At 35.1% G+C, this 15,422-nt stretch overlaps 1 long non-coding RNA gene across 1 annotated transcript; it reads left to right on the top strand.

The window, feature by feature from the left end:
* Positions 1-693: 693 nt before the first annotated feature.
* On the top strand, positions 694-3,903 carry LOC107834401 (uncharacterized). Its single transcript, XR_001660192.1, has 2 exons — positions 694-2,769; positions 2,877-3,903. It is a non-coding gene; the product is annotated as an uncharacterized LOC107834401 (long non-coding RNA).
* Positions 3,904-15,422: the final 11,519 nt, after the last annotated feature.

Raw genomic sequence — 15,422 nt, 5'->3', positions numbered from 1 at the left:
TTTTTTTTTTTTTTATGTAGTAGAAAACAAGTCATACCGTTTTGGGAAGAGACGGACTGCAGCATATATAACCAACATGACATGACTTTGTTTTGTTAAATTCATTTTTATGTTGTGATGTTGTGTTCGAGTAGCATTTAAACAGTTTTTGTTTCCAATCTTGATTAAAAATTGGGTTGGTTAGTAATTAACTCCTCTTCACTGTCCTGCTTATAAAAGAAACTGAAACTTCTTAAAGTCATTCTACACCTGTACGTTTCTGCTTCCACAAATGATTTCAATTTGTTTGAAACTTTCTGTATTCACTGTTGTGAACTGAATAAGCCTGATAGGAAACTTTTGTCTTGTGTTTTTGTTCATCCTGGTCTTTTTCCTGAGTCAGGTAAGTATGCTTAATTTAAACATTTCAGTTTTTTGGGATCCTATGTGGTGATTATATTTGTAAACAGAAGAAATTCAACCTACTAAATTCACATTAAAAGTTAGATATTTAATATTTTGTATGACTGTCATGTAGGGAAAACCGGGGATGACCAACACTTTTTGCTTCAGTTTATCTAACTTCTTGATTCTTGGATATAAAGTTCTGCATACAAAATACTTGCATGTATTTACTAAAAATGGTTCTGACTGAAAATCCTATAAGAACAGGACTTGCAACAATAAGACTTATAATAATAATAATAATAATAATAATAATAATAATAATAATAATAATAATAATAATAATAATAAAATAGACGCCACATTGTAGATCTAATTTTATAACAAGTGCGTTTGAGGTCAGAACAACCCAGAACATCATCACTTTTTATGACAGACCAGAACTCCGACATACCCGTTTCACACCCTATTGAAAAAATGTTTGTCTGGTCATTTTCATTTAACGTGAACATGACCTTTTTGTGAATAAGTTAGGGTGTCCAACATGTGGCCCGTGGGCCTTTTGAGGACCTCAGTCACAGTATAGAATAAATTAGCTTTCCCAGTTCAGTCAGTGCAGATCCAGATCCAAAGACAATGTTGGGATGAAATTTCCACTGATGGCAGGCCGTTTAAAATAGATACAATTAAAACGTAAAATGTAAAGTGAAACACAAAGTATTCATCCAGGGTTTTGCTTTCAATTTAATTTATTGTATATAGGGGCCAAAAACATCCAGTGGCTTTTCTTAAAATGCAAACCTGGGCACCAAAATTTTATAAACTTAGCAAATTAAGGCAAGAGTGACTCACATTCTGCTCTTGTTGCTAAAAAAGTACAAAATATCATATCCACACACAAAAGATTAAAATAAAAAAAAATTAGGATATGGTTTGTTGTTGTTTTTCTTATCTAACAAACCTGCTGGGGTCTTTTTTGGTTTGTTTTAAATCTACAGTTAAACTCGTCACTTGTCTACAGTCAGCATGCTTTGCTTATTTCATACATATATTGTGTTTCATTTGTTTTTTTTTTTAAAATGTAAATTGTACAATCAGATTAAACTTATTTAGGAACTTAACTCCTAAGGGAGCGTTATGACGACAGTTATCTTATCTTAATGAAGCATTTCATGGCCCCCGGGCCAAATTCTGCCAGTTAATAACCTTTGACCGTCCCGAGTGACTTTTAAGTAAAAGTAAGGATATATTATTTTGAAAGCCATATTGCTTTCTTAACATAATCAGTGCTTATGTGCCTAAGCAGATGTGTTGTCCAGATTTCAAGAAATGAGCTCCACAAAGAAAACAAGAGCAGAGCAACAATGGCTGATTAGCCGAGTGTGTCTTTAGGTCGGACCAGAGAGATAAGGGTTTGACAAACAAGCTCGTTTTTTATTCCAGCAATCAAAACAAAATAAAACATTTATTTTTTATTTTAAAGTTCTTTTAAGGTTTTTGTATTTCCCTCCATAGTTATTGGCGCAGCGCCACCACAGGCCAGGAGGGGAACAGGTTTTTCAATTAGTTTGGATCATTTCATAGTGCAATGTGAAAGCAAACCATCTCAGTTGAAAATTGTATGGTATGAAGAATTAATCAATTGCAATTTTGGTTCTTAATTGAACCAAGTCTACCGGACTAAAAGGTGTGAAAACAAATGTTCAATTTTTGTCAAACTGAACATATTTAACTCATGAATGAAGACGAATACAGTCCATTTACCATGAAAATAAAGGTAATACTTTGCAGTTGGTGCAAAAGCATTTTAAATCGTACTTCAGTACATGTGCTAATGTGATGTTATTGTTTCTCCTAATTTCATTTTTTTCCACTTGTGTTTCCCCAGTTATAGAGCTAACTATGGATTTCAAGAAAAGCTGGATTTCTAAACTGAAAGGAGAATTTTCCAAGAGCCCAGTGGCATTTACTTTAGGCTTTGGACTGATCCAGCTGGTGTTGGAGAAACTGGTGGAAGTAGATTATTCATGCCCTTGTGACTCCAGATACAACATTCTACATACCTCAGTATGTTTCATTGTCCCACCAGTGATAGTCATTTCACTAATGTCTGCCGTTAAATGTCACTGTAAATCATGTAAACCATTTGACTGTCAATCATGTAAATCAGTCTGTGAGGCCATTAGTACCACCATTATTTCAGCTGGAGTATGGTTGGTAATACTCTTCCTTGATGGCCGTTATTACACCTGTGCAAAGACCGATTGGTCAGGAACATATGAACTGATTAAGAACGCTGAACCTCAGAAATGGTGTCAACCAGTCGACTCCACCTCATCTCAGGAGCTACTGGCCAAAACCCAGCTGTGGTATTCTGAGTCGCAGGTAAGAAACACATGAGATTTACACAACCTACAGCACAGGCCAGTGCTGTTTTGTGCTAATGAGATATAATGTTTAAATTTGTTTCTCCTTTTTTCCCTGTTTTTTAGTTCATTGGATTCTGGATAGCATTAGGATTGGGATTGATTTATCTGATATATCTGGTTGTCTCCCACTGTCCCTGCTGTTCTGACAAAAGTGATGCAACTTCAGGAAATGGAGGAAACGTGGAGTAAATACCTCTCTCTAGCTTGAACTAAACTTTTTAAAAGAAATCAGAAAAATACTTCTACATGTTTGTATGTATGTAATCATCGATGTAATGTTTGGTTAGGAATATAAAACGTTCCTGACAGGAGAAACTTTAACGATTATAAGGTATGCCAACTTCAAAAGAAAAGTTTGTATAATTATTCTTGAGCACCATAAATGTAGTATAATTGACTAATTGTTCACCATACAACCTATCTATTTGCAGTTGTATTTTCTAAATATTTTACTGTTAATGTGAAAGCATTTTAAGTTGTCAGTTGATTTACTCTATTTCTTTATTATTTTGTCTGTGGTTTGAGCTATTTTTCATACATATAGGTGAAGAACATAAATATTATATTATGAGAAAATTAATATTTTAAATCGCTTTACATTAAGTTGAAAAAGAAATGTTCATAGATAATCAGCACCTGTGCAGAAGCATGACAAGCAAAAAAGAAAAACCTGTCATCTCTAATCTCCCCTGATTGATTTTTTTAAAGGATTATGTGGGAATATTTCCTTTTTTATTATCATTATTTTTCATTGTTTTTGTTATTTGATATTACATTTTAAATCCTACTTCCATAAACTTTATGATGCTAAATTTTAGGACCTGATTTGATACATGTTGGATGAAATTAAAAAGGATTTGGGAAGTAAATAAATGATCAATGAATGTTGGAAAAAAACAAGCTATTCAGCAATAAAGTGATTCCTACCAATGCTTATGATTGATGTTGATCTATTAGAATCATAAGAAGCCGGTGAAGAGATCCAAGGAATCCATTGGTACTAAACTAAAACTGATTACAATTCACAACTTGGTAGATGATTATATTTTAAAAGTTATGTTTAAAATACATAACATATTACCAATAACTTAAAAAAAAATAAAGTCAGAACTAATCAAATCAATCAATCAATCAAATTTTATTTGTATAGCACATTTCAGCAGCAAGGCATTTCAAAGTGCTTTACTTAATTAAAATAAAAACAGCATGTTATAAACAATGAGAAAGAGAAAAAGATTTTAAAAAACATCATTAAAACTTAAACAGTGAGAAAGAGAAATAAAAAGCTGTAGAACTTTAGTTGACAAGAACTCTAACCCCTCGGACTTTAGTCAAAACGCCGTTTGACAAGGACTCTAACCTCTCGGACTTTAGTCAAAACGCCGTTTGACAAGGACTCTAACCTCTCGGACTTTAGTCAAAACGCCGTTTGACAAGGACTCTAACCTCTCGGAAACAGTGAGAAAGAGAAATAAAAAGCTGTAGAACTTTAGTTGAGATGCCGTCAACTGAGACTCCAACCCTTTGTACTTTAGTCAAAACGCCGTTTGACAAGGACTCTAACCCCTCGGACTTTAGTCAAAACGCCGTTTGAAAAGGACTCTAACCTCTCGGACTTTACTCAAAACGCCGTTTGAAAAGGACTCTAACCTCTCGGACTTTACTCAAAACGCCGTTTGACAAGGACTCTAACCCCTTGGACTTTTTAAAAAGGAAAGATAAAAACATTAAAAACACCGAAACAGTGAGAAAGAGAAAGACATTTTGAAAAAGATTAAAAAATATAAAATGCATTTCTTTTTACTGAATAAATATTTGGAATAATCTATGGAATAAAACCAAGGAGAATAGATCAGTTTTCTTTTTTAAAAAAGTGTATTAACTCATTTGAGTGCCATATCATAGCAAAGATTATATACTTTTTTTATTGCCTGTTTTGTGTTTAAATAGGTATCAAATGGTTGGCAGACTAATGTTTAGTTGCTTATATCTTAGGAAATGTAGTTTTTAATGTTTATACTATCATGAGACATGTTGGTATCAAATGAATCAAATTTTAAAAATAGAATATGCTTCCTTATTACCACTGAAACGTTGTTGTGCTTTTAATATATTAAAAGACAGCAGAAAATGCATTTATAATTGGTTATTTAATGTTATTTAACTCCTTTTTTCAAGGTCTTTCAAGGTTAGAGCAATTAGTTCAAATGTATTTAATGTGTTTTCTGTTTATTTCACATACTCAGTCTTCAATGTGATGGAGTCACAGCAACAAAGAAGGTAAACAGAAGATTATGGCCAAACATTTTAATAATAAATTGCATCAATAGGAGTCAACAGTGTTGGAACATAAGCACTTTTAATTACAAATAATTTTTATTTGTTTATTTATGTCAGTGATATTTTACAGTGCAAATGCTTTGCCTTATATAAAACCAAGCGTTTGTTTTGAAGTCTTATAGAAAAGCTTTTAGTGCCACATTTCTTAGTTAAATGAACAAATCCTAGCCAATAGTTGAAATGTGTAACTTTTATACACAGCACTCAGTAAAACTTCACTTTGAAGTTTAATTTTGGATGCATTTAATTTTCCATTGAAGAAAATATGCAACAAACCAACAAAAGAGTGAAAAGTAGAGACAGGTTCTGCTGATTCCTACTGTTTCCAGCAGGTGGCGCCGCAGTCCCAGCTGTTCCTTTATTATTCATGGGGAAATTAAAACCTTCATACAAATAGAGTGAAAAGTATCGGTTCTTTTGTGGGTTTTCTTCAGTTCTTCCTTTTTTATCAGTTATTTCAGATCATAAAACAAGTTTAGACAATAGTGATCAAAATGCCAAATTGATTAACCCAAACATCAATCCAAACCATCTTAATCCTTTATTAAATCATAAATTAACTAAAATGAACCACATTTTTTCATCATTTTCACTGATCACACCCAGATCTCATTACTACCAGACACATTAAACTAACTGAGCTTGTTTGACAACATGAAGGAAACTAAAATATCACACATATTCCTTAATGAGACTCAAAACTAACAAAGGATAGAAAAGAATGTAATAGCAACAGACACACATGGTGGTGGCAGTATGATGGCCTGGGCTTGCTTTGCTGCTTCAGGAAATGGACAACTTGCAGCAGTTGAGTTATAAATTGCTTTTAGCTGTTTTAGTTAGTTTGATTGTGAGAAAGTAACTGACTGGATGTAAAACACCAGAGTCAGTTGTTTGTCTTCAGTTGAGTTTTCATCACCCAAATTGTGTTAATCACAATATAATGCTTGGAAAACTGCAACTAAAAATTAAACAAAAGTATAAAAAAAACAAAAACTACTAAGCTAAAACTAATATTTATCTAATAGTAACTAATAAAAAAAATAACTGAATTTGACAAACAAAAAGTCACAACAAAATAAAACTGAACTATAACAAAAAATATAGCTGTTATAAACCCAACATTGCAGATGAATCTATCAAAGCAACACAGACTTTTATTTAACCTGAGCAGAACCGCAGGCTGATCAGCTCACATCATCTCACGCAACGAAATTATTCATGCAAACGAGGCCCAACAAGGTGTGGAGGGATCAAACATATCACAAAATAATGTGTGCAGAAAATATGCAGTACAACTTGATTCTCTCCGTGGTTCAAAAATACATGAACAAAGACACAATGATTAGTAATTTGATACAAATGGTTTAATTACAGATACAAAGCAAAAGAAGGAAGTGAAAACATCAGAGTGCAAAATGGCGAAGGGAAGCGTTCCCACACCCTGGGCTGAATGCCCAGCTGTGAACACAAGAAGGAGAAAAACTTGGTTTCAATTAAGTTTTATAGTTCTTTATAACTAACAATATTTATAAAGAACAGTTTTATTAATCAAACTTTCACACCAGCTTCATGTTTGTTTTTCATTCACTCAACAACATGCCTCCTTTTAGAGCGCTTTGCATCTTTCCGTTCCAAACACCAACATTTACCTAAAGGTAATCTAGGAATGCAAATATGTTTTGCGGTTGAAAAATTAAAATGAAACACAATTATAGCAGAAAAACCAAGCCAGGCCACCAAGAAGGAGCTTTTGTTTTCTGCTCACGGTAAAATAATTTATTTCTACAATCCAAATATGAAGAATGAAGAATTAATCAAATATCCATATATGTGTGTATGTATAACTTTGATAACCAGGTAGCATGCTGAATACAGAATATTCCTGGGTTTGAACAGGTTGTCTTGTTCTTTTTCTTTAAAATGAATGGGGAGATTTAATTTCATATGTTTCCAGTTGATAAATTATACAAATTATAAATAAACTATACATTTAAAAAATATACATAAATTTATATTACACAGTTAAACTTATGATTTCTGTAGACGTTTACATGTAGTTGGTCCACCTTTTGCAGCTACAGCTTCAGCTCTTCTTCAGACTGAGCTCAAGGTTTAGGAGAGCAACTCACCCATAGAAACATTTGGTTTGTTGGTCAGACCTTAGAGACTCCATCAGAAGAAAAAACTCTTTCAGCACAACCAGATGAGGATGATTTATGGTTTAACCTGTCTAAAACTCTCTCTAAAATCATGTTTTGTCTGTTGGGAAAACTTTTCACATCTTTTTTTCTTTGTTAATTTTTAAACCTTTACATGGCACTTAAAGGAAAGTGAGATCCAGATTATAATCCAAAATGCTTCTTTGTTTTTGGGGTTAAATTCTCCTATTGAATATGGATCAATAATATGTTAAAGAAGTTGCATGTAGGCACTTTTTTCTATTTTGATTAAGCAGTGGATTGGTTAGAAATGTAACTCCTCCTTCACTGTCCTACTTATAAAATGACAGGTACGTTTACCTTCAGGAGAACTTGAATGTCCTTTACATCTTTTTTCAGCAGAGCATGTGAATGTGTAATTTACGCAAGCTGAGTATTTTGTGCACTACTGCCATAACAACCTGGAGGGATTATACTGGGAGGCAGAGAGGTCTGGGGATTTCTTAAACTGGTTCCCCTCCAGCCCAGTTTCAGTCAAAAAGTAAAGGACGGATGAATCTTTCTCTTCTCACAAACAGAATCTTTTCTTCTCCGTTTTTGTCAAACTGAGCACATTTTAACTCATGAATGAAGATGCATGCAGTGCATTTACCATGAAAAGAAACACGCATTAAAACATTTTAAATTACACTTGGGTATACAAATTATGTTTTTATTGCTTCAATAACTTCACTTTTCTCTCTGTGTTTCCCCAGTTACAGAGAAAACTATGGATTTCAAGAACGACTGGATTTCTAAACTGAAAGGAGAATTGTCCAAAAGCACAGTGGCATTTACTTTAGGCTTTGGACTGATCCAGCTGGTGTTTGAGAAACTGGTGGAAGCAGATTTTTCATGCCCCTGTGACTCCAGATACAATCAGTTACATTCTTTGACATGTTTCATTGTTCCACCAATCGTAGTCTCTTTACTAATGTTTGCCATGAAATGTCACTGTAAATCACTTGGAACGTTTGACTGTAAATCATGTAGTAAATCAGCCTGTAAGGCCGTTGCTATCACCATTATTTCAGCCACAATATGGCTGATAATTGCGTTTTTTGATGGTCGTTATTACGCCTGTGCAAATACCAGCTGGACGGGAATCTATGAATCGATTGAGGGCGATGAACCTCAGAAATGGTGTAAACCAGAAAACTCCAACTCATCTTTTGGCCAGGAGCTACTGGCCAAAACCCAGCTGTGGTATTCTGAGTCGCAGGTAAGAAATAAATGAGATTTACACAACAGCAGATGATTGGTGCCAAAGTCCGGTCTTCAATAACTAGCATCCTGATACTTTTACGTTCCTCCTCCACACACCTGGATCGAGTGAGTGGCTCATTAGCAGGTGTTTGCAGAGCTAAGTTGCTGCTGGTGAGAGAAGTCAGCAGTAACTGATCCTCTAAGTCAGGAGTGTTGGAGCAGGGATGCAGGTTGGCAGCTTTCGAGGACCGGATTGGGCCTCCTGATTTAAACGATGCTGATTTGTTGTGCTATGGAGATATGATTTTTAAATTTGTTTCTCTTTTTTCTCTGTCTTTTAGTTCATTGGATTCTGGTTAGTTTTAGGGTTGGCGGGTTTCTGTGTGCTCTGCTTGCTTATCTCCCGATGCTCATCCAGTTCTGATGAAAATGATGGAACGTCAAGAAACGAAGGAAACGGCGAAGCTTCTGCACCTGTCTGAAGCAAAAACCTAAAGAGAAATCATATGTGGATGAATAATTACATAGGACAAATCATGTGTGGTTAGGAATATAAAACATTCTTGACTGAAGCAACTTTGATGATTTTCCAACAGGGATGTGCACAGATAGACGCTCAGCGTGTTTTTGGACCATTGGGTGTTCTCATACTTGATGGTCCTGTGGACTCGTCTCCAATGGGAACCAACGTTTGCTACATTTTTAGCTCCTGTGAGTCACTTTCACGCTGCGCTGTGTCAAACAATCCTAATGAATTCAAAAGCTGTTCCCCTCCTGGCCTGTGGTGGCGCTGCAACAAGAACAGCTGAAGGAAACGACAGAAAAACCTCAGAAGACATGAGCAACTTCCTTCTTCGAGAAATGAAACAAACTGAACAGATTTCACAACTTGGTGAACGATTATATTTTACAAGTTATGTTTAAAATGCATAACATATTACCAATAACTTAAAAAAAACTCAGAAATAATCAAAAGTATTTATTTTTATTGAATAAATATGTAGAATAATATATGGAATAAAACCAAGGACATATAAAAAAAAACATGCTATTAAAATATATATTTAGTTTATATTTTATTAAATGCACTTTTTGATGTTTATACTATCAAGTGACATGTCAATATATGAATAAAATTTATAACAATGGAATATGTTTCCTTATTACCTCTACAACTTAGTTGAGCTTTTAAAATACTAGAAGACAATGAGAAAATTTCTTTATAATTGGCAATATAATATTAACTTAATTTTTTCAAGGCCTTGTGAGGTTAGAGCAATTGGTTAATTGTATTTAATGTGTACTTTCTGTATTTTTTATTAATTTGACAATGTGAAGACTCATTCTTCAATGTGAATGAGCCACAGCAACAAAGAAGCTAAGGCAATTATTGTCACACATGATAAACAGCTCTAATAAAATGTAACAATATGAGTCTGTAGTGGTGGAACATTAAACACATTTAAATACAAATATTTTTTATTTGTTTATTTCTGTGATTAGTTATATTTTTACAGTGAAAATGTTCTTTTTTTATTTTTTATATTAAACCAAGTGTTTGTTTTTAAAGTTTAATAACTTACAATAGCTTTCAAATTTCTTATTTAAATTAAATTTTAACCAGCAGTTGATATTTATCCTTTTATACACACAGCACTCTGCAGTAAATCTGCACCCTTGACTTTTAATTTTAAATGCAGTTAATTTTCCTTTGAGGAAAAATGCAACAAAGGGACAAGGGTGTCAAGAAAATGGATGGATGGATTGAAAAATGCAACAAATGGACAAATGAGTGAAAAGTAGAGACAGGTTCCGCTGCAAAACTGAAAAAAGAAAAAACAGAAAAAGACGACCAAATGCAGCGATTCTCACTTTGACCAGCAGGTGGAGCTCCGGTACCAGCCGTTACATCATTGTTAATATCCAACAATTAAGAGTGCAAAGTATCTACTCCGATATGGGATTTCTTCAGTTTTTCCTTTTTTTGTCACATTTAAATACTCCACACAATCAGAATGCCAAATTATGACTTCATTCATTAAGCCAGACCGTCTTAATACTTCATTAAATTATAAATTAACCAAAATGAACCACATTTTTGCATTATATTTTACAGGTCCTTTTACTACCAGATCCATTTGTTGGGAACTGGGATTTTGGGGGACTGTTGTCTGTTGTTTTCTTTTAGTTGTCCACCAGATGGAGCTTGGAGACCACAGTTACCTGTAGACCGGGCCTGAATCCTGGACCTTCACACACCTGTTTGCTGCCATCAGCCTTGAGTATACACCATTGAATTAATGGAGTTTGTCTGACAACATGAAATGAATAAAATGTCACATATAGCTAAATGTGGCTCAAAACTAAAAAAGAATTTCAAGAAAAAGATTGTAATGGGAATAGTCAAACATGATGATGGTCTGGGGTTGCTTTGCTGCTTCAGGATATGGGAAAGTTGCAGCAGTTGGTCAGTGGTGGAGAAAGTATTCAAACAATGTACTTAAGTAAAAGTATAACTAGAAAGACAAAAATGTTCTCTAGGAAAAGAAAAGTACCACATTAACATTTTTACTTGTATAAAAGTAAGAAACTACTAAGTACTGGCTTTTAAAAATACTTAAAGTATTAAAAGTAAAAGTTCTTGATTAATGTATTACCTAATTGCTAATAGAATATCATTAAACATACCTATCATATTTAATTTTAATACATCAGTAATGTTCATTTTAATAAACAATGCTGCTGATAAAGCATATTTAAATCTAAATAGTGTCAGAGTAAGCACAATAAGAACATGCAGATAAAGCATGTTTTTATGGCAGTTTAGATTTAGATTTGTGATTCATCAGAATTTCAGAGATAACCTGCATCACTCTAGGAATCCTTAACCAGTCATTTTCAATAAATTAGAATATTTATGAAAAGTTCATGTATTTCAGTAATTCAGCTCACAAGTTTAACACATCATACAGATTAATTCCCCACAAACTGTCTTAAAGCTTTTATTTGTTACTGATGATGATTTGTTGCTTACAGCTATTGAAAACATGACACTTCTGATTAGAATACATACCAATAAAAAAACCTTTAATGCAGAAAAAGTGAAGCTCTTGGTCTACCTCATCAATGTCACGAGCTTTGGATCGTAACCGAAAAAACGAGGACTGGCTGCTGACAATCTACTTTTGAGAATTTCAAAACTAGACAGTCTACTTTTGACAACAGGAAGTTTTATTTTAAAATATCCCTATGAGCCTCTTGATTTAATCAACATGAAACTGTCCAGCGAGAGAAGTCAAGCTGTTGTTGGTGTAACTTGATATTTGGTATTCAGACGTTTGGAAAGCGGGTGGGACTGTGGAAACATGGCAAAGTCAGATGCCTTACCTAGCCATGCATTTGGCTACAATTTCCATATATATAATCTAATCAGCACCAAATTTAACTTGATGGACATTATCCAAACCCCAGAAAAATATTTATGGAAACATTTGGTGTAGGTGTCCTTATTCCTCCACAGCACCCCTAGAAATTGCACCCCTGAAATTTGGTACATATATGTAACGTCTCAGGGCCTAAAAATGTCTCTTGGTTTGTACCCCAAAGCCATTTTGGATCATCCGCTATTTCTCTCCTTTACACTTTTATTTCAGTGATCTCCTACCACAGTTTTTGATTTACCAACATCATGTTGACTCAGGACAGTTTGAAGCCTGATGTGGTCACGCCTCAAAATCTGACTTCTCTCCTCTAAGGTCTAATAACTTCTACACACGGGATGGGATGGGAGCTGAACTACACTTTCTGTATTATCACAGACCAGCTTTCAATGCACTTATATGGGGATTTGGTGACGTTACATCACTTCTGTCCCCTCACACCTGGTGAAACAACAACTCACTAACAGATTATATCAATGCATGATGTGTTACAACAGGAATCTCTTTAGAAAGAAAATACTTTTCTGTTGCTTGTCAGAACCATCCAACCATTTTTTAACATTTACTACCAGATAAAAGCTACTGCTACACAATCCTTTCTGAAAAAAAATGGACAAGAAGGCTTTCATGCCGAAAGTTATTTGTTTCTAAAACAATGTTAAAGCAAAAAAATTCAACAGGTTTGTTTTCTCTTCAATAGTCATCCTCTCTTTTATAGGAAAATGTTTTTATTGATTATGTATTCTCTATATCTTTGGAAACTGGATAGCCCTGGTGCATCGTAGGCAGTGATGGCATAGTTACTTTGAAAAAGTAACTTTAATCAGACTAATGGTTACTCCTTTAACCATGAAAAAAATAACTTAGATTACTGATTACTTGGTTTGGAAAGTAACTAAGTTACATTAAAAGTAACTTTTTAGTTACTTTCAGCAGCAGCTAACAACGTTCCACCACTTGTGAAAATTACTTTGATCTTTGCCAATACTTAATTAATTGCAAGTTATTTTATAATGGTAATATCAATGTGTCTCCACTTATAAGGTTGAACTGAACGGAGCTTGTTTAATGGTTACAACAGTACAAAAACAACTTTAGTAATTTGTGCGTGTCTTTGTGTGTTCCACTGTCTATAAAACAATAAATAGGTTTTTTTCACTGTGGCTCTTTTCATGTTTATTGCTCTGTTCATATTAGTCTCAGTGTTTGCAGTTTTCTAGAAGGCAACGTGAAGTTCGACGTAATTCACAGGTAATATATTAACTTGACATTAACAAAGACACAGTGGGACAGATCATTCGGGAAATGATAGACAAGGAGTCAGACTAAAACTAACTGGATGTCAAATTCTGGGGTTATTTCTGAACCCAAAAGTGCAACCCGCGACTTAGATCTGTGAGAGACTTTAGAAAAAACCAAGCCCAAAGCCATTTATAATAATAGGGCTTGATGCCCGAAACTCAAAATAGTTCCTGTTTCTCCAGCAACAAAATGTGCATCTCCCTCCATTGTTTACATTTCTGTCGCTGCTGATACTGTTGCATAGAAACTGCGATCACTAGTACTGTCAGTTGTTAGGTATGTCTACATCAGATAACATTTGGATAAGGCGCGGAGCACAATGCAAAGTCACGCAGATGTTTTTAGGACAAGTAATTATGGGTTTGGAAAGTGCCGTGATGACCTGGAGGTGGAAGCAGGGAGACAGAGAGGTCTGGGGATCTCTGCTTAAGCTGTTGCCCTGATGACCCAGTGTCAGACAAGGAGTAAAAGATGGAGGGATCTTTCTCTTCTTCCAACAATTTACAACCGTAAAATCAACAATGCTCTCCAATTGTAAAAGAAAAAACATTTTAACTGTATTTTTTCAGCTGTCAGCTTTTTACGGTAAAATTTATTTTGGATTTTTTTTTCACTGTGTGACATTGGAAATGAGCTGTATTAAACTTTAAATTCAGATCTAACAACACCAAAACAGCAGTATTATGAGTATCAACAGTTAATAGCAAGTCACTTGAAACTGCCTGTTTTTGTGCTGACAATATGTGTGACAATAACTGCTCATGCACTCCTTTTGAGGAATCTCACCAACTGTAAGATTTGGATTTTTAGTCTAGATTTAAAGGGTCTCAGTGTTTCGGCTGTTTTGTAGTTTTCTGGAAGTTTATTCCAGATTTGTGGTGCATAGAAGCTGAATGCTGCTTCTCCTTATTTGGTTCTGGTTCTGGATGCAGAGCAGAACAAGAAGACCTGAGGGGTCTGGAAGGTTGCTATGACAACAGCAGATCTTTAATGTGTTGTGGTGCTGAGCCGTTCAGTCACTTATAAACTAATAACTAGTATTTTAAAGTCTATTCTCTGAGCTACAGGGAGCCAGTGGAAGGACTGTAGAACTGGCAGATGTTCTCTATCTGTCATATCTTGGGTTGTTGGATTTTGTTTTCTGTTTTTCTAAGGTCCCTTTTTATTTAGAGCTCCTATGTTCTGTTTTACTTTTGTTCAGTACTTTTGAGCTCGTTTGCGGTGAAAGTTGGACTCCGCCAAGGCTGCCCTTTGTTACCGATTCTGTTCATTACTTTCATGGACAGAATTTCTAGGTGCAGCCGAGGTGTTGAGGGGATTCATTTTGGTGGCCTTAGGATCGCATCTCTGCTTTTTGCAGATGATGTGGTCCTGTTGGCTTCATCAGATCGTGATCTGCAGCTCTCGCTGGAGCGGTTCGCAGCCGAGTGTGAAGCAGCCAGGATGAGGATCAGTGCCTCCAAATCCGAGGCCATGGTCTGGAGCCAGAAAAGGGTAGAGTGGTTTCTCTGGGTCGGGAGGGGGTGTCCTGCCCCAAGTGGAGGAATTTAAGTATCTGGGGATCTTGTTCATGAATGGGGGAAAAAAACAGAGTGTTAGATGGACAGACGGATCGGTGCAGTATCTGCAGTGAAGCGGGTGCGGTAGGTCGTGCTGAATAGAGAACTGAGTCAACAGTGAAGCTCTCGATTTACTGGTTGATCTACGTTCCTAATCTCATCTATGGTCACGAGCTTTGGGTCGTAATCAAAAGAACGAGGATTGGCTCATTGAGAATGTGAAAAGCAGAATGCTGGTATTCTACTTTTGATGTTTTATCTTTAAATGTCCCTATGAGCCCCTTGACTTAATTAACATGAAATTGTGCCCAGTGAGGGAAAGCAAGCTGTGGTTGGTGTGACTTGATATCTAGTTTTCAGAGGTTTCGAAAGCGGGTGCATCTGTGATAACACGGCAAAGTCACAGTGGGAATCGCAGGTAAGAAACTATGACGTTTTCCAGAAATTTGCACAAACTAACACTTTAGAGAAAGAGAAGTTTTTATGGGCTAATGAGATGTATATTGTTTATGTTTTTTTAGGTCATTGCATTCTGGATAGCAATTGGGTTGACCTTGTACC

The sequence above is a fragment of the Poecilia formosa genome, unplaced genomic scaffold (genome assembly GCF_000485575.1).
Source record: "Poecilia formosa unplaced genomic scaffold, Poecilia_formosa-5.1.2 Scaffold610, whole genome shotgun sequence".
In the NCBI taxonomy this organism is placed as follows: Eukaryota; Metazoa; Chordata; class Actinopteri; order Cyprinodontiformes; family Poeciliidae; genus Poecilia; species Poecilia formosa.
The sequence above is the reverse complement of the archived record's forward strand: the minus strand, read 5'-3'. Positions and strand labels throughout refer to the sequence as shown.